We start from the raw sequence: 20,093 nt of genomic DNA on the forward strand, positions 1-20,093 counted from the left end.
TTTTTTAAGCAGAGATCTGCGCAATCCTGCAGGCATGCAACATGTTTAGACATCGCTGTTGAGAGGGAGACGTAAATATCTTTTCCGATAGTCAAGTTGCGATCAAGACCCTGTTGTCACCATGTTGCCACTCTCTTCTGGTCAACTTCTGTAAGAAGGAGATCAAACGTCTCGAATGTGCACAAAACATTTCTCTCATCTGAGTTCCAGGGCATAGGAACATAGAGGGAAATGAAACTACCGATGGCCATGCCAGGAAAAGGTCGACAGAACCAGTTGTCCCCATCTCGGACATCGGTGTCCTCTTGACCGTTGTTAAAGGAAAACAAAAACATGTTGGCCCTAGTACGACAAAGTCGGACGCTTAAAGTACTGGAAATCTCCCGTCATTCAATTTGCAAACATCAGCACATAAAGGCTCAAAATCACAATATTAATTTTAGCTCATACAATTTGCATTAAACACCATGTAAGTGGAGCTGACGATATGAGTTTTTGCGCATTTAAAGCTATACATAAAGCAGCTCAACTGCTTTGTCCCACGCAGCCAACACACCAAGCCCACTTTAAATTTTAATACAGAAAAGCTTCAACTTTAAAGGCACAAGGATAGCAAGCGAGTACATCAACTCGACACATACACAACAATACACACACACACACATACTCGGATTACATTCCTATGCAGGTCTCCATAAATGCTGTCCATGACTGAGCAAGTTCGCCGTCATGCAGAAATATGCAGGCACATTCACACATACATCCATATGTATATGTAGATATGTGGATATCCTTTCATGCAGTCTGCTTATTTGAGTTTGTTTGTCGCTACGAGTACTCGTCGTACACATGTTCCTGTATGTCAGATGGACACAATGCAAAAACATTTTAAAATTTATTGCCATGTTTGCCAACTGTAAAGACTTATATCCGGCAGATGATATTTTATTGTTTGTGTACGCGAAGCTATTTACATTCGACGGACCGAATGGCCAGCAAGTCACTGGCATAAATGCACGTACACAGGCGCACAAAGGTATGATATTAAATGTGAATATTCGAGAGCACATACATACACGTACTCGGATACCTTTGCGGGTGGGGGTGGGGGTGTGTGTGTGTGTGGCGGAAAATGAATTTGTGTTATCCGTCAAATCAGTCAATGGTATTTCGCATTGCCTATGGAAGCATAAAAAAGGAACGCACGCCGGAAAGACCCAATCACTTTGGCAGACAGCAGGACATGTACTTTTGACGGGTTTAGCGATAAAATACTTGTATGGGACTAGACTTGGCTGGAGTGGGAAACGAAATGATTTAAGTGCTTGGGTTGAATTTCGAAAACGAAAATGTTTTCAAATTTAAATAAGTGGGGACTTGCAATTAACATAGTTGATATGCTCATTTTATTAAATTGAAAATAAATAAAAGTTGAGCGGCCAGAAATATTTAAATATATTTAAATTTGCAATCTACTTACGTATGTATGTTCACTAAGTGAAATAGCTACATATGTGGGACAAAATAACTTCATAATTTTTTACTTTTTAAAATTTGCACCTTTGCAAGCCACATTTATAGATGGAAAGATTCATGTACACCCTTCTTCTTCTTAATTGGCGCGATAACCGCTTACGCGATTTTGGCCGAGATTAACTAACCGGCGCCAATTGGACACACCAAGTGAAGCCAAGTCCTTCTCCACCTGATCTTTCCAACGCAGAGGAGGCCGCCCTCTTCCTCTGCTACCACCAGCTGGTACCGCATCGAATACTTTCAAAGCCGGAGCGTTTGTATCCATTCGGACGACATGACCCAGCCAACGTAGCCGCTGGATCTTTATTCGCTGCGCTATGTCTATGTCGTCGTAAAGCTCATACAGCTCATCGTTCCATCGTCTGCGATATTCGCTGTTGCCAACGTGCAAACGTCCAAAAATCTTACGCAGAATCTTTCTCTCGAACACTCCTAGCGTCGCTTCATCGGATGCTGTCATCGTCCAAGCTTCTGCGCCATACGTTAGGACGGGCATGATGAGAGTCTTGTAGAGTGTTAGTTTTGTTCGTCGAGAGAGGACTTTACTGCTCAGTTGCCTACTTAGTCCAAAGTAGCACTTGTTGGCAAGAGAGATTCTACGTTGGATTTCAAGGCTGGCATTGTTATCGGTGTTAATGCTGGTTCCTAAATAGACGAAGTCTTTTACAACCTCGAAAGTATAACTGTCTACAGTGACGTGAGTGCCGATACGCGAGTGCGCCGACTGTTTGTTTGAAGACATGAGGTACTTCGTTTTGTCCTCGTTCACCACCAGACTTATTCGCTTTGCCTCTTTGTCCAGTTTGGAGAAGGCAGAACTAACAGCGCGGTTGTTAAGGCCAATGATGTCAATATCATCGGAATACGCCAACAATTGTACGCTCTTATAAACTATTGTGCCTGAGCGATTAAGTTCTGCGGCTCGTACGGTGCTCTCCAACATCAGGTTAAAGAAGTCACACGACAGCGAGTCACCCTGTCTGAAACCTCGTTTGGTATCAAACGGCTCGGAAAGGTCCTTCCCAATTCTGACGGCGCTGCTGGTGTTGAACAACGTCATCTGACATAGCCGTATTCGTTTTGCGGGGATACCAAATTCAGGCATCGCGGCATACAGGTCACTCCTTTCCGTACTGTCGAATGCAACTTTGAAGTCGACGAAAAGATGGTGTGTGTCGATTCTCCTTTCATGGGTCTTTTCCAAGACTTGGCGTATTGTGAATATTTGGTCGATGGTAGACTTCCCAGATCTGAAGCCACACTGATAAGGTCCAATCAGTTGGTTGACGGTGGGCTTCAGCCTTTCACACAATACGCTCGCTAGAACCTTATAGGCGATATTTAGAAGACTATTCCCGCGGTAATTGGCACAAATTGCAGGATCGCCCTTCTTATAGATTGGGCAGAGCACACTTAAATTCCAATCGGCAGGCATGCTTTCATCCGACCATATTTTGCATAGGAGCTGATGCATGCACCTTACCAGCTCCTCGCCGCCATGTTTGAATAGCTCACCCGGCAGTCCGTCGGCGCCCGCGGCTTTGTTGTTCTTTAGCCGCGTTATCGCTATTCTCACCTCGTCATGATCGGGTAGCGGAACGACAATTCCGTCGTCAACGATTGGGGTATCGGGATCTTCACTTTCTCGGTGACATGCGCAGCTGTCACTGTTTAATAGTTTCGAGAAGTGTTCCCTCCATAATTTAAGATTGCTCTGTACGTCAGCCACCAGTTCGCCGTCTTTGTTCTTACAGGAAAACGCCCCGGTCTTAAAACCTTATGTAAGCCGCCGAACTTTCTGTTAGAATTTTCGGGCGTTGTTCCTATTGGCCAGCATCTCAGGCTCATCGCACTCACATATTTCGGCTTCTCGTTTCTTCTTTCGGATAATGCGTCTCTCTTCCTTATTTAGCTCTCTGTAGCGATCCCACATGGCTCGCGTTGCGCCCGATCGCAGCGTGGCTCTATAGGCGGCATCCTTTCTTTCTGCGGCAGCATGACATTCCTTGTCGTACCAATTGTTTTTTCGGGCTCGCCGGAATCCGATTTCTTCTTCGGCGGCGGTACGTAGAGAACGAGAAATGTTGCTCAATTGTTCGTGCATGCCGGTTTGTTGGGCAGTACTCTCTGAGAGCAGAAGTGAGAGTCGAGAGGCGAATCTTCTGGATGTCTGTTGTGATTGCAGCTTTTCGATGTCGAACATTCTTTGCGTAGATAGATGCACGTATTTTACTACACAGAGGCGTGTGCGCAGTTTGGCTACAACAAGGTTATGATCCGAGTCGATGTTGGGTCCTCGAATCGTACGTACATATAATACACTAGAAGCGTGTCATCCATCTATCACAACATGATCGATCTGGGTTCGTGTTTTTCGATCAGGAGACAGCCAGGTGGCTTGGTGAATCTTCTTATGCTGGAATCTGGTGCTGCAGACTACCATGTTTCGGGCCCCGGCGAAGTCGATCAGGCTCTGTCCGTTACCGGATGTTTCGTTGTGCAGGCTGAATTTTCCGACTGTGGGACCAAAAATTCCCTCCTTGCCCACCCTGGCGTTGAAGTCGCCAAGCACGATTTTCATGTCGTGGCGGGGGCAGCGCTCATAGGAACGTTCCAGGCGCTCATAGAAGGAATCTTTGGTCCCATCGTCTTTCTCCTCCGTCGGGGCGTGGGCGCAAATTAGCGATATGTTAAAAAAACGGGATTTGATGCGGATTGTTGCGAGACGCTCGTCCACAGGAGTGGACGACAGTACTTGGCGACGAAGTCTCTCTCCCACAACAAATCCGACACCGAATTTGCGCTCCTTTACATGGCAGCTGTAGTAGACGTCGCAAGGTCCTATGGTTTTCTTACCTTGCCCCGTCCACCGCATCTCTTGTACTCTCACGAGGACATCAACCAGCCGAGCAGAGGCACCTTCCCCATTAAGGGACCGGACATTCTAGGTGCATGCCCTCAAATCATCTTCCTTATTTCGTTTGCAGGGGTCGTCATCAGTGTTGGAAGTTCTCATCCGAGGCTTTGTATATGCTTTCATTGGGGGAGATTTTTAAGGGGCGTGTCCCAAACCCAGCGCACAACCAGCTATCCTGGAATGCTTCGCCTTCTCACGTTAGCTCACTCCCGAACGGGTGTTCGGAAACTACCCAGAGGATACGTGGGCTAATCCCGGCCGTTGTGAGCTGCTTGAACCATATGTAGAAGAATCGTCCTGGCCACTCCCAAGTGAATGGCGATCAGTAACTTTCCCCACTTGCGTGGACTTCTACACATGGAACCATCCTCCATGTACACCCAGGAATTGGATAAAATCATCTGATTTGTCCTGCGTATACTTTCGAAGACTATTGAGAAATAGAAAACTTAAGATGTGCCAGAGGAAGTGCGAAAAGGACGTATCGGCATCTGGGGCGCATTAGGTTGGAATTATAGTGACAGCCTTTTCGATAATTAGTTGACTTAGATTCTTGTTTGACTAAAATAAAAAAGATAATTTTGATCAACTGCTCGAGACTAATTCATACCCCGCTTTGGTAGTTGAAGTATGAAAAACTCTGCAAAATACTAAAAATTTGGCACAAGTTGATCAGGAAAAATTTGTACATTCAATTATTATAAAATTAAACTTTCACATCCCATGATCTTGCTGACGGTCTTGTACATATTCTTACATACAACATTTAAAAGATTGCAAAGGCCGTAAGCAGAAATTTTATTGAAACTAAGTAAGCATTTTCAGTGATTTCAAACTTGCACGACATCACATGTGAATTCAGTGAGCCGAATGCTACGTATAGGAAAAAAAATTAAAACTTCTAAGCAAAAAGTTCGAACTTCTGTCCAATAATTTCGTGAATTTTTTTAGTTTCGTTTATAGTCTGAAACATCTATTAATAAGCCTTTTAATTTACTAGAGACTATATTTTCATACGAAATTTACGAAAAAAAGGAAGCATAAAAAACATTGTGAATATTGTACGAAAACATCACTGGGGCAAAACTTTTTTCACAGACTCTAAGTTATATGATGAAATTGAAATTTGAAAAGATCGAGGCAAGGAGCACTAGGACATTTGGTGGCTCCTAAAACACTCAGGCTAAAAAGCCCATTGTATTTAAAGCTCTGGAAAGGGCTAGGCAAGGAGGGAAGGAGAAAAGTATCAGAGAAAGAGATAGGAAAGAATACAGACAGAGATAGAGATAGTTACTCCTGTGAGAATTTTCCAGGTTCATTCTCACGACATCGGAGCCCAAAACTCGCAGGCGTGCTCTAGCAAAGGCAGGACACTCACAGAGAAAGTGATCAGTGCTATCCGCCTCCTCCAAGCATGACAGGCACATTGGGTCCTCAATGATTCCAATGGTAGTCATATGCTGACCCCATGGGTTGTGTCCTGTAATAATACCGACCATCAACCGAACGTCTTTCCTTCTAAGTTTTAGTCAAGTTATAAGATACTTTTAAATTTAAATTCCCAGATGGAACCGTTCGATCATAAAAGATGCAGCTGCATAGCCCTTCCTCGATGAGGCCTAGCATAAACCGACGAATTTTAATTGACGAGCTGCACTTTTTATTTTACATTGAAAAAAATTTTTTTTTCGATTAGACTAAGTGAATAGCTACAGAAGCTCAAAAAGTATACACATTTTGAAAGAAAAAAATACTACCTTTTTGAAATTTGACTTTTCTGTTCGAAAATTGTTTGCAAATATCGAAAAATATAGGAAGAAGTAAAGAATATGCAGGGTTTCGCTAGAAAAAAGCGCTTAATAAGGTTCTATAGTAATTTTTTAGGCTAATTACAGCGGTACTATAATTTTTTGCAGGAGCTAAAATTAGAAGACGTATTGAAGGGCAAAGGTTAATTTTACACATTTTAAAAGCCACTATACATGATTTAAAATACATTTCTTTTGAGGTAAAATACAATTTTTATAAAAACATCTGAAAAAAGATTTTTAAATAATTTTTTTTTTGGCAAAAATTTACCAGTTGAAAATTATGTTCAGTTGCCTTTCATTTAAAATAATGTGCAAAAGGAAAGTATTTTAACTGTCCATGATTCAATTATTAAAAGTTTGCTCACTAGTGACATTCGATTTTTGACACTCCCTTACAAAAGGTTGTATTTAAGAAGAAGAAAAATATTAAATAATTTTTGGTAAAAATAGTAGCAAAAAAGTATTTTCTTACTTAAATGGAAAGAAACTGCCAACGGTTTTAAAAATAAATTTTAATTAATATTTGAAACTAAAGAATGGTACAAATAGAAGTTATTAGCGGAAATTGTCAAGTCTAATATTAAAACAAGAAATTATTTCACTTAATCCAAAATTTTATTTTGTGAATTAATTTTCAAATTTAAAACCTATCGCGAAGTTGCTAAGTTTCGTCAATATGAAACTTTTTTGTTAAAAACAAATAAATAATTGGCACGTACAATTCAGTTAGGTATTTGGCCGAGATCCTCCTCCTATTTGTAGAGCGCGTCTTGATGCTGTTCCATAAATGGAAGGCCTTACAGTTTTATGTGGAGCTTTTTCATGCTGGTGCTGTGCTTTAATAAGCCTCCTATGGACACTTCATCCATCGTTGGGAAGGTGGGCTCATTGGAAACAAGTTCCGTCAATTCCAACTTTTTTATAATGAGGTCTGAAATGTTATCGATTGCGTCGGGACTATCCAATTATTCTCCCTACCGTAACTCTTTGGGAAATGCTAGCTCTTTGCAAAATATGAGTTCCGTCTAAATCACCACATCATAAGAAATAAAGCTTTATAAATTCTCCTTTTATCGATCTCGGATTGCCTCAATTACTCTATCATGTCCTGACTTAAGCGGTATGTATTTCTTGCCATACTACATGCCATAGTCTTGAACATACTGATGAAAACTCTTTAGCGAGTTGTTGCTCGTAAGCAGACCATTTTGAAAATGAAATGTTTTTTTCTACAAATTTTACTTTTCCTCCACGTTTACTCAAAATTTCTAGAGCTAGCAACCCAGTGTCTTGCTAAGGGAGCCGATTTGTCAAGAAAGAACGATAAAGCAGCTTATTTTGCAAACCTTTTATCATTGAATCATGTTAACTGCCTTTCCATTGATGTACGAGGGACGATTGAAAAATACATAAAAAAACTAATTTTTCTTTTTATTTTCAACCTTTTCTTCTTCTTCTTATTGATTGGAGCGATAACGGCTGACACAATTTAAGCCGAGTTTAACAAAGTGCGTCAGTTATTTCTTTCTCGAACTAACCAGGACCAGTTGGACATACCAAGTGAAGCCAAGTCCTTCTCTACCAGATCTGAGGCCTTCTTCTTCTTCCTCTACTATCACTAGCTGGTACCGCATCGAATACTTCCAGAGCCAAAGCGTTTGTTTCCATGCGGACGGCATGACCCAGCCAACGAAGCCACTGCGTATTTAACCACTGTACTTTGTCTATGTCGTCATAAAGCTCATACAGCTCATTGTTCCAAAGCCTGCGATACTCGCCGTCGCCAAAATGCAAATGTCCAAAACACTTCCGCAGATTCTGGCCCAAAAATCTTCCGCAGAAGGATAGTTCCATTCACTTGGGAGTGACCGAGTCGATTATTTTACTTACAGTCCAAATAGTTCACTACTTCCGGGCTTCGCTCAAGTATCGTCTGGGTAGCTTCAGAACATCCGTTCAAGAATGAGCTAATGTAAGAAGGCAGAGCATCCCAGAATATTTGGTTGTGCGCTGGGTTGGGAACATCATTTTAGTTTTCTTTTTTTTTTCAAACAAAATGCATTGTCTCTCTTTATACCAAAAAATATCCGTATGATGAATATGTAAAAGTTAGTTAAAATTTCCAGTTGTGCATCTCAATTTTTTCTGGTTACAACTCCGAGTAATTTGAAAAATTTAACAGACTAAAAGACGTTTAAAGTTCTCATACGGTGCACATCAGCCAGGAAGAGGATGTGCTGAAACTCGAAATAGAATTAATTACACATTCTTGCCACATGAAACCCTTCAGTATTTATTTCTAAAGTATTAGTGCATCGTTTAAGCAAACGAAATTGATTTTTGAAATTTCCACACTAGCCTGACCTTTTAAGCCCGGCAAAGCTATTACAGGAAAGCAAATACTTTGAGGTATAGCATAAAAATTGAACTCTAAACTTCTTACATTGATTTGAATTTTCAGAAAATATACTCGAGTGCGCAAATGAACCACCTCCGAAAAAACAAAAAAAGTGATATTGGATATATTTGCAAAATCAATGAGAATATAGAATTATTCAGCTAGTTTTACTGAGCAAAAAATAAGCTTCTATACTTTTGGAGTATCAGACTTTCATTTACACTCAGTGAGCTGGGAGCAACCACATTGACTGCTCTTAAATTTTGTTAATTCCTATTTTTAATGCTTAATGTGTACGAGCAAATATACTACGTAAGTGCATATGTATTTGTAGATATTACATAAAAACAACAAACCATTCATATTCATAAAAATGCGCAGACACATTCGTAAACAAATAATATTTTACGCAACCGATAATACTTTCCGGCTCCCCATCACTTCAAAAACATATGTACGTGTGTATGTGCATATAAGCGAGTAATTCTTTGCTTTTCCGCATATTACATAAAAATAACAGTAGGAAATAACACAGCATTCCTGTGTACTTTTTCAGTCAGAAAGTTATTAAGCTTAGACAAATATTTACACACTTTTTGGCTCATAGGATCGTCGTCATTTGCTTTACATTCGGTGCATAGTCGCTGTGCACATGTTTGTTTTGGGGGTGTGCGTGTGTGTTGGTGTTTAAGTTACTGGACTTTTTCCATTTTTTCAAAATAATTAAATTTCATGCAAAAATATACTTGGCTACTTCAGCAATAATTTAAATGATGTTAAAATAAAAAATGCTCATAGCTATAAAAGTGGACTGAACCGTTTAGACAGATCTTATGAATGGCTACAACAAGCGTACGGCCGCTGAGCATATTGCCAGTAAGCGGTACATTTTATCTGAGTAAAAATTAAAGTTAGTGCGGCACTCAAAATAGAAGACGCAGAAAAGCTTAGAGGAAATTCGAAAGCTTCTGTCCTCAGGTACCTTAACTAAGTCACCACCCAAACCGGGTAGTCGAAATCAACTACAATACAACCGATTGGGCTTCCATACTTTTCCACACTGGTGTTTTTTTTTGTCGGGGCAAACTAGAAAGTACAGCGCTCAAGTACAACATTAAGTCCATTGAACTGCACTTGGGTCCCCTTTTTAATTTTCTTTAAATCTACCTGACCTCCGAAGTAATCTGAGTAGATCTTGTGGCGCCAAGGAGCCAAGGTAGTCACTTCTTAACACATCAGTTCTAAAGACCTCAAGCCTGATTCGAGCGAAGGCGAAGTAGACGCACCAAAAGTGGTCTGCCCTCTTATTCTCTGACTGAGATGCTTACCTTTTCCATGTGCTTCGTCCATAAAAAGTGGCCCGTCATGTATCCAACTAGCGGCCTATAGTCCCTTCTGCTTAATGACAGCTGGATCTGCGATAGTCGATCGTACATGACAGGTAATATCAGTTTTGTCCATCTGCAACCTCTCTCATCCTGCAAATCTCCCTTGTGGCTTGCGTAAACCGTTTGCTAACCCTGGCTGTGATGGCTGCAGAATGGAGCGGCATAATGGGCTTGGTAACCACTCGTAACCAGCGCCCAAATTCCAAGCAGTCAAGCCCCGAATATCCATTACCATACTGACAGTACAAATCCTTAGACATGACTCTCCCAGAAGCATAACTTCAAAAAATCACCCACATTTTGAAATAACACTCACAGCGCGGTTAGTTGTACCAAATCGCCATGTACATGTCTCTCATTATTTTTCTCATTCAAAGTTCCTCTTAAAATGCATCAAAGTTAAAAAGTTACTCAGAGCTATACCAGGTTTAACCAAACAAAAATAAACCTAGAGATAAATCGAAAAATAAGGTTTGTAATCAGATAATCAAATGATAGAAACAGTTATTTCTATTTGAAAAGTACATCAAATCAACAGCAATGTAGAAAATGCGAAAAATAATCGAGTCTAGCACCAGCCGCATGGGAAACGAACATCGAATAAAATAGGCTAATGAACTAGGTATATTGGTGATGCTCTGGGGGTTTCGACGCACATCGATAAACTGATGGTCACCTAAATAGTAAACAAATCATAATTTGGTGGCTACTTATCTGGAGCTTAACATCTTAAGTGCCCACAAGGAACAATGCAGACAACAGCGAATCTCCGGCAGCTAACTTGACATTCTTTGATCTTAAATTAGAGTCCCTAATAAAGTTAGAAAAGTCACTTGCAGTGTTTGAGAGAAAAATTCTGTGGAAGATTTTTGGCCGTTTGCACGTTGGTGACGGCGAGTATCGCAGGCGATGGAACAATGAGCAGTATGAGCATTACGACGACATGGACATAGCGCAGCGAATAAAGATCCAGCGGCTACGCTGGCTGGGTCATGTTGTCCGAATGGTTTGTAGAACGCAAAACCCGCACGTGATCGTCGAGAAGCCAAAGCATCCTTAGAAAGTGACAGTTTGGTGCAAATTTTGGAACAATGGCATCATGGGCCCATTGTCTCTTTAAAATGCTGCTCGAAATGCAACGGTGAGCGCTACGGAGGCATGTCAAACGATGTTTCATGGCCGGAAATTGAAGACATGAACGATTTTCGGATTCAGCGCGCTATGCCACACAGTCCATGCCACAAGCGATCTTCTGTGCGCCAAGTTCGGTAATCGTGTAATTAGGGGCATCTCTGTTGCCATTTGGACACCTCTGAGCTACGAGTTGACGCCGTTAGAAATTTCTTGTGAAGAACCGATATTATGCGCACAATCAAGTAACGATGCGAGCGCTTCAAATGAATATCGAGTAAGCTATACGCGAGATAGAGCCAACAGCCGGAGCCAAGGTTTTAGAAATCTGAGCTAAGAGCAAACCCTACTTCGAAGCCAGCTAAGACAGCTACATAAATGAAATCGTGGCAATATTTCTAATTCTGAAATAATGGCAATATTTGCTCCTTCGTGACTTTTAATTTTATTACATTTTTAGGAAGCAGCCGCTATATGGACCACCCTTTAACATGTTTAAAAAGTATGAAATCCTTTGCACAAAATTTAACATTTCTAAAGCTAGCGCTTTAAAGTTTCTAGCAACCAGAAGCTATGTGAAAAAAGTTGAAAGCACCATTTGCAACAACAAGAACAATGTTAGAATGTGCTGAGTGGAATATAAGAGTGTAATCCATTTGAAATATTACTCATCCGCACCGATAGCAGAAGGACAAAGCACAGAGGAAACCTTACAAGTAGGAGGAGGACTGCTGCTGCCTCAAAACTCTGAACCAAGCAGACCAGACATAACTGAGCGGATAACAGAAGAGTTAGGAAGTTTTGAAATATTTCCCTGTGAAAAATTACAGCACTTTTTGAAGCAATGTTTGCGCCAATCGCTTCACTCGCCACACTCACTCCTCACTTTATTTGCACGTAAAAAAGGGAGTTAGGAAGAATAAGATTTGTTTGAGCATCGAATACGAATACGAAATTTTCAGAAAAAAATATTTAATGCACTTTAAGGATGATGCAGCTGAAAATAATTTTATATACTGCACTTTTAGTGAGCTGCAAAATCGACGCGCGGCGCTAATAACTAAACATTTGCCAAGTGCAAAGAAGAAGCTTTGAAAAGGCATTCAAGCCAAGTCATTAGTGGAGCCGGAAGCGTCGTGAGGCGGAAATGGGTGGCTCCCTCCATATTGTACGTGACTTAATGAGCAAAAAGGAGTCAATTAGGCGCCAAGCATGCGACAAGTGGCGGCGTATTTCTTGTGAGCAAAGAGCAAAAGTTCTTATTACAAGCCACGGCACAGTGTGGCTAGCAGCAGAGCGAGTGGAGCGACGGGAGAGTTGTGTGAAAGTGTTGACAGCGCAGCATTGCTGACAAGTTTATGCCTGGTAAGCATTGATTTATGGCACCTGCTGCTGTTGCTATTGCTGCGCTCGCTACTGGCGGGTGGCGGCTGACTGCCAATTCCTGAGCTGCCACAAGCGACGGCGTTGCATATGATTTGATTTTCGCACAAGTTGGCGAGTCATGCACACACACACACACAAACACACAAGGAATGCTGAAACTTTAAGATGCCTTATTTTGTGTGTTTTGCTTTCTCCATTGCATTGGCTTGAAGCGCGACTCAACTATCGCGATATGTGCTGGCAGCACTGAGATGCGCAGCACAGCTTTAAATGAAGTTGTTGGCAACAGTTGAAGCATGAAATAACGCTGATGTTCTTGATGCTGATTTTTTGCTGGCTATCGAAGTGGTGGAGGGAGAAGAGTGGTGATGATGCCAATGTCGATTTTGGCGTTGCAGATACGACTAATGATAAAGATGACTAAGATTTAAAACTTTGACAGCGAAAATCTATGCAAATACGTTTTAAGCGCCGAATCAGATGAGCCAGCTATGAAATTTGCGCCAAAGTTTATGACGTGATTTAATTTTAGAATAACATAATTGCTTCCATTTTATTAAATATTCCTCCCATCGAATGTTTTCACTAGCAAATATAATCAGGAAGCTGCTGCATACTTACGAACACCTGAACCATGAGGCAACAAAGAATCCACTAGAACTCGAAACTTAGTAGGATGGGCTTTTGCGTAAGAGCATTACTTTGGTATGACGAAAGACTTATAGAAATGCCGCTTGAAGGATAGTGAAGCACAAGTATGGGAAATAATTGGCTAAAAGGAATTAAGCATATAGTTTAAGCAGGTATGAAGCCCGCTATACTGCCTCACATTGCACAGAAATTTCCACCCGAATAAAGGTACCAATAAAACAACCAGAGTACAACACGAACACAGAATTCGTGAACTTAAAAAGTTTGCAGTTTCATCTGACTTAAAAAAAAATTTTGTTCCAACCCAATGGTTTACAGATCTTTTCCCGATTCTAGGAACTGTGATCGAAAAGTATGGTTTCAGGCATCAATATTTTTAAAATAAAGTGTGGTTAAGTTTGAAGGGCCGGTGTTGATATTGAATAAATACATTTTTTTTTTTTTTTAATTATTATAATTTCTCTGTATCATGACAATACTGGTATAGCTCAATTACGTGTGGAATAAAATATCGGCCAAATGGCCGCCGATGGTCCAAATTTTCAATGACGCTGAGGCATAATTGAGGTTCTATGCCGTTAATGTGTCGAATTATCTCATCCTTTAGCTCTTGAATTGTTGCTGGCTTATCGACGTACACCTTTTCTTTCAAATAACCCCAAAAAAAGAAGTCCAACTGTGTCAAATCACATGATCTTGGCGGCCAATTGACATCGCCGCGACGTGAAATTATTCGGTCATCAAAAGTTTCGCGCAAAAGAGCCGTTGTTTCGTTAGCTGTGTGACAAGTGGCACCGTCCTGTTGAAACCACATATCGCCCACATCAATTTTTCCAATTCGGGCCATAAAAAGCTCGTTATCATCTCACGATAGCGAACACTATTCACAGTAACTGCCTGACCGGCCTCATTTTGGAAAAAATACGGCCCATAAACCGCACCAAACAGTCACTCTTTGTGGGTGCATTGATTTTTCGGCAATCACTCTTGAATTATCATTCGCCCAAATGCGGCAATTCTGCTTATTGACGAATCCACTGAGGTGAAAATGTGCCTCATCACTAAAGATGATTTTCTTCACGAAATGCGCGATATGCATTTTGATTTGAACGCCCGTTTTCATAATAAGCCTGAATAACTTTAACGCGTTGCTCGATTGTGTATCTCTTCGTGGTTCAAATTGAGTTAGTCTTAAATTAGAAAATGTCAAATAAAATGCAGAAAAACTTGACGTTTAGATGGGATTCACATTCAACATCGGCCCTTGAAATTTCATACAAATTTCCATAGCCCATTCCCAAGCGGTTGATATGGGGCTCGATACGTACGCCTCAAAAAAGCGCCTACTGTTCGGAATCGCTAGAAAACTAAAGATATCAACATATTCAGAACAATGTCACATCGCATACCTCCAAATTCGAAAAGGAGCAATGTACATCTGAAATACCTATCATTCTTCAATAAATTTTCTTATTTGTTCTATTTTATTGAGGCGTATCTCCTTCTTTGGTTAACAAATGTTTATCCAAGTGTTTGTCACGTTTAAGTCTCAGTGCTGGGCGCGATGCCAGCACATGTTTGGCGGTTTCTTCTTCCGAGTTGCCTCAACAACTCGAGCTCGCTATCAACGTAGCCGATTTTCTCACATTCGTAAGGTAGCAGCGAGACGTCTACAGTAACCCCGCCTTCGACCACTTCTTCAGTTTTCTTCTTGCCAGTGTTGACGTCCGCTTGATTGCAGAATGCTTATTTAGTTGAGCCTTCAGAGACTTCAGTGGATATTTTACCTCAATAGCGCTTCAGCCAAAGCTTCTCTTTTAATCGTGACCACGTTCTTTTTTAATTGGACGGGAATCGTGCTGAATCTATGGCACAAAAGCAGCATAAAAAATAACCGGGATCAAATCAATCTACGCGATAACCAGAACAAATTGCACATGAGATTTTGCGTTTAAAACGAATAACGAATAAAGAAGATATTAAGAAAATAATATATTTGTAGCTTTCATCCCGGATTTAAGTTCTGGTCGAAATTTATTGGGCAGTATTATTTTTGTTCTAATACATCGCCTGTGTTTATAGTAACGCGACATATTGCAAAGCTGGAACTACTAATTTATTTTTTATAATGTTTTTTTTTAAATATTGTTCATTCACAAGATAAAGTTGTAAACTTAAAATACTTTTTTTTTCATCAAAGTTTTAAACATTTATTATGGAATATGCAGATTTATAGCCCATTGAAAGCAAGTTTGAAGTGGCTCAAAAATTGCGTTGATTTTCTATAATTTTTCTCGAATTTTTGTGTATATGTAGAAAATGTTCCAAGTAAACCAAATTGCCTAAAAGTATCAAGAAATGCTTGATTATGATGCCAATAAACCATAAATAAACAACAACGAAATTTCAAAGGTGCTCTGAAATTCAATGAAAATTAGTCATAAAACTTCCGAATTCATCGTTGGAGTCATTTTTTAGACTCTTTTTAGCGAGCCCGCGTAGAACAAATATCGTTCTTGGACTCCAAAAAGAGCTAATCTACGAAAGAAAAGCTGCGATATATGGTTAGTCAGGTAAAGACGCCAGAACTCATAAACTGATAGGACAAATTTTCATGGGTTCTGCCTCTTTTCTAGCTCTACAATCAATCACTGTGCGGGGATCCATTTCTGGCGGCGGCTACAAGACCAAATGTACGGTATTTCTATAATATCGACGTGTGTGTTGTAAATGTACGAGTATTTGTGTGAAGTTTCTTTTACAGGTTTAGAAAAACCTTTCGAAGTCCCAGTGTTCATGGCTGCCCTTTATATCTGTACGAAATAGTGGATAAGGGTATTATAAATTTGTACACCTACTGATTTTTTTTTTTTTTGTTTGCAGTATAATAGAATCATAATGTCTATTACTCTTCACAGGAGGAGTGTTCGTATTGTAAATGGACAAAATCGGGCTACAACTACACCCACCTAAATTTATTAGCTGGTGAAGAATTTGGGCATAGCTGATATGGAAGAATTGCGATTATTAAGAGAATTTCGAAAATGGGCGTGTCACCAACTACCCTAAGTGGTTGCCTACACCACAAAAGTAGCTTAACTCTACTTAACTTCGTTGACACATTTCATTTGTTCTCATCAAGCGCAAAAGAATTGGAATCGAAAAAGTCCCAAACCAACCTTCCATAGAAAAGAAAGTTGCATTCCCAAACAACAAATAATTCCGCTAAAATGCATGCTTTAATGGCTTCGAGAGAAAAAGGCTAAACTTTCCTCATATGAAATGATAATCTATACTTTTCGCGGGTAAAAGGGAACCAACCTATCCTCCTTACTTTGATATTCATACTAGTACCATAAGTATTTAAGATAATTTTTTTTTTTTAATTTGAAAATTGTAGTTTAGGTTAGATTATGGTGGTAGTCGGTCTGTACAACCAATTCACTTAGGACTTACAGGTCCGCTGTGATGCCACTGTGCGGTACGGGAACTTCATTTAGTTTTCTTCGCGAAACAATTTTATGGCTCTTATGGAGCGCAGGATTGGTCCAATTTCCCCGCCGGGTAGTTCTGTAAGTGACTTGAAAAAGTGTCTACCTAGAAAGCCTGCTTTGATTTTAGCTAAGGTTGGGCAATTGCAAAGGAAGCGCTCAACTTCTTCCTCAACTTTACAACTTCTACAATATTCATGGGAGAAAACTCCTAAGCTCAACGAATGCCTGGCAAATAGCCAATGACTAGTTGTACAAAATTTTAAGTCCGTTAAGAAATTAAACTTATGAAATAATGAAATTTGAACAAGCTGCACTACTATATAAAATATATAATATCATATACTTTTCATAGGCAGCAGAAATAGTTGATTTTAGTCGCACGGTATTTTACAGCTTATAGAACTAAATGTTCCCTAAATTATTTCGTAATTTTCTAAACAGTAGTTTTTTGAAAAGAAAGTTAGCGCTTTACTCAAGAAAGAAAGGAGTTTATTAAACAATGCTCCAATAATTGCTAAAATTGGCGCATATTTTGGGGCTTGACCAAATCCGCCGATTACCTAGACGGTATAACCAGCTGAATTTTCCGACTTCCGTAATGGAATTAAATGTATAGTCGGCTTAGAAGTACTTCTACGATTTTCCCACAAACTAACTTTAATTGTTAAACCTATCCTTTCATTTAATTTATATTTCTTATTTTTCTCAATTTATTTTCCTTTGTTTCAAGCACCCATCGCCTTGCTGTAGAAGTTTAATGACCTCTCAATAAATTGTTAGAAGAGCTTAAATCAATTTACTTTTAATCCCATGCATCAATATCCACAGATTGTAAACAAATTGCAACTTCCTTCCATGCATTGCTCGGAGAAGAATGCAGCCAATTCACCCCACGAACAGAGAGCAGCAGTGATGCCAAGCAAACAAACTGTATACGCAAAGTTTCCATGACCCTTGACAAGCAACAACTCAATTCATCACAAACTCATGTAAACAATGGCGCCGTAAATGCAGATAACTGCTGTATTATGAGCAACTGTGGGAAAACAAGGATAGATCAAGAAAGTTAAATAAAAGCACAAGTGCAGTGCACAGACTGCAGTGGTTGGGGGGGGACTTAAGTTAAAACTATCGATGTATGTGTGTGTGCGCATATGTGCATATTTCTTAGCTTATGAATATGCAAGCACTAAGTAATAAAGAGAAAAACTCATTTTTTTTCTAGTGAGAAAAAATTAAAAAAAAAAATATTATTAAAAAAATGTGTTGCAATAAATGCTCGAATTTCAGTTAATCTGAATTTTACAATATAGCCTTTTCGGAATTTAAATTAACAAGCAAGGAAAAGTGTAAGTGGCTTTAGTTGTAGATTGATTTCCTTTTGCAAACAACAAGAAAGATAATAAATATTTGTTGAAATAAAGGTGAGATGGGTGCGTTTTTTATGTTTGCGTAAGAAAAATTTTAAACCAAGACACTGACTAATCTTTTCAGAAGTTTATTCAAGTAGTGATACTGATTGAAAACTAAAAAGCCCAAAAACTCAAAGACCTAGCAATTAGATTCATGTAAAGTGGCCTACAGAAAAACGCACCTAACAGCAACTAATTAAAGACTGCAAATTCAACAGACGAATAAAGATTTTTGTATGCTTGAATGGCCCCGAACAAACTAATAATCAAAAACAACATTATCGAAGAGACCAATAGCTCAAGAAGAGATGAAGACACACGCGTAGCAGCCAGGCTACTGTGGCCGCAAATAAGTAAGAAAAAGCCAAAGCAGCTGCTTAGCTTTTTAAAAGAGGATATATCGAAGGTCGTGGCTTGTATAACCAGTCGTTAGCTATTTGGCAGGCATTACTTGTAAAAATCGTATGGATGAGGAAGAGGAAGCAACAGTTGAGCGCTTCCTTTGCAATTGTCCAGCCTTAGCTAAAATCAACGCAGGCTTTCTAGGTAGATACTTTTCCAATTCCCTTACGCATCTGTCCAGCGTGGGAATTGAACCACCTGCGCTTCATAAGAGCAACAAAATGGTTTTATGAAGATAAATAAATAAGGTTCCCGTGTCGCACAGTAGCATAACAATGGATCAATAAAGTCTAAGTGAGTTGGTCGTACGAGCGACTACCACCATAACCTAATACAAGTTATGAATAGAAAACGGTTGAAAAGGGAAAGAGAGAAGAATGAAAGGGTGACATTGAAAAAAGTCTGATGAATTTTGACAGTTTAGCCAAAACAAAATTTTTTCTTTCGTACACCAAAAGCTGATTTTCGATTCAGGAAGCCAATTTTTAAAATTTTCAAAATTATATTTGTTAAGGACCAATGGCAGACAAGGACAAATGGAATGCTTTCTGGTATGTGAAATGTTATAAAATTTTATTAAAAAAGGTTTCATAGACATTCATATTTACAGTCTGTGTTAGTAGAAAAGAACCGGTTTTTTTCTTGTAACTTCGAGATATATTTCTTTCTGCTTTTTGATGCCAAATAGTTCCACTCGGGGGCTACGACAACAGTGCTAACTCAGGTTAGTGGCATTCGAAACTTTCCCGTAAACGCAACCAAACAAAAATGAGTGAGAAGTACGCGAAGCGTTTTGAGGCGGTATTTTTATGCACGCATTCGAAAGAGCCGAACTTCTCTTACGTTGTGTGATGTGGAATCAGCGTTATAATGTGTACAAAAATGTTGATGACTTTTTCAGCGCGGCTTGAAGCGAGTGACGACAAAAAAGCAGGATAAAGTGATCGTCCAACTTTTTATGCGGGACCCTTCTTTGTGACTACGCCAAGCACGCACAACTTTCTAAAAAGGGAAAAGATGAGAGTCTCAACACCATCCAACGTCGATTGAAGGAGGCGTCCACATCATCAAAACCACTGCTCTCAGAAAAACACATTGTCGCCAGACGCCAACCCCATTGAAAATGTATGGGGAACTATGAAAACGCATCTTGCCGGAAGGCCAGACCATGAATTAAAGGTACTCGTGCGTCAGGTTTGCCAAATCTAGTGCTGTTTGTTGACGAGCTACGCAGAAAAGCTGATTCAAAGCATGCCGAGAAAATGCAAGGCTATACTCCACACGGAGACTACACGGCTTATTGAGTAATTGCGACTGGTAGTTTTGTACATACTTTCACGTAAAAAAAATTTTAAATATATTTCTTGTATGCTTCATGAATAATCGCGGTTTTTTTTTTCTGACACAGACTGTGCTTGAATGGAGGTGGCCAACAGAGTTTCGCCTATTTAACGTTAGGTAGAAAAAAGTGAAAATCTTTCTGATTTTCCCTTGGTAACGAATGCCCGTTAAGAAAGTTAAGTATAGTAGAAATTGAGTTTCTCAAAGGCTTCGTACCGTTCTGGCA

Source organism: Anastrepha ludens, chromosome 5 (genome assembly GCF_028408465.1).
Source record: "Anastrepha ludens isolate Willacy chromosome 5, idAnaLude1.1, whole genome shotgun sequence".
NCBI lineage: Eukaryota > Metazoa > Arthropoda > Insecta > Diptera > Tephritidae > Anastrepha > Anastrepha ludens.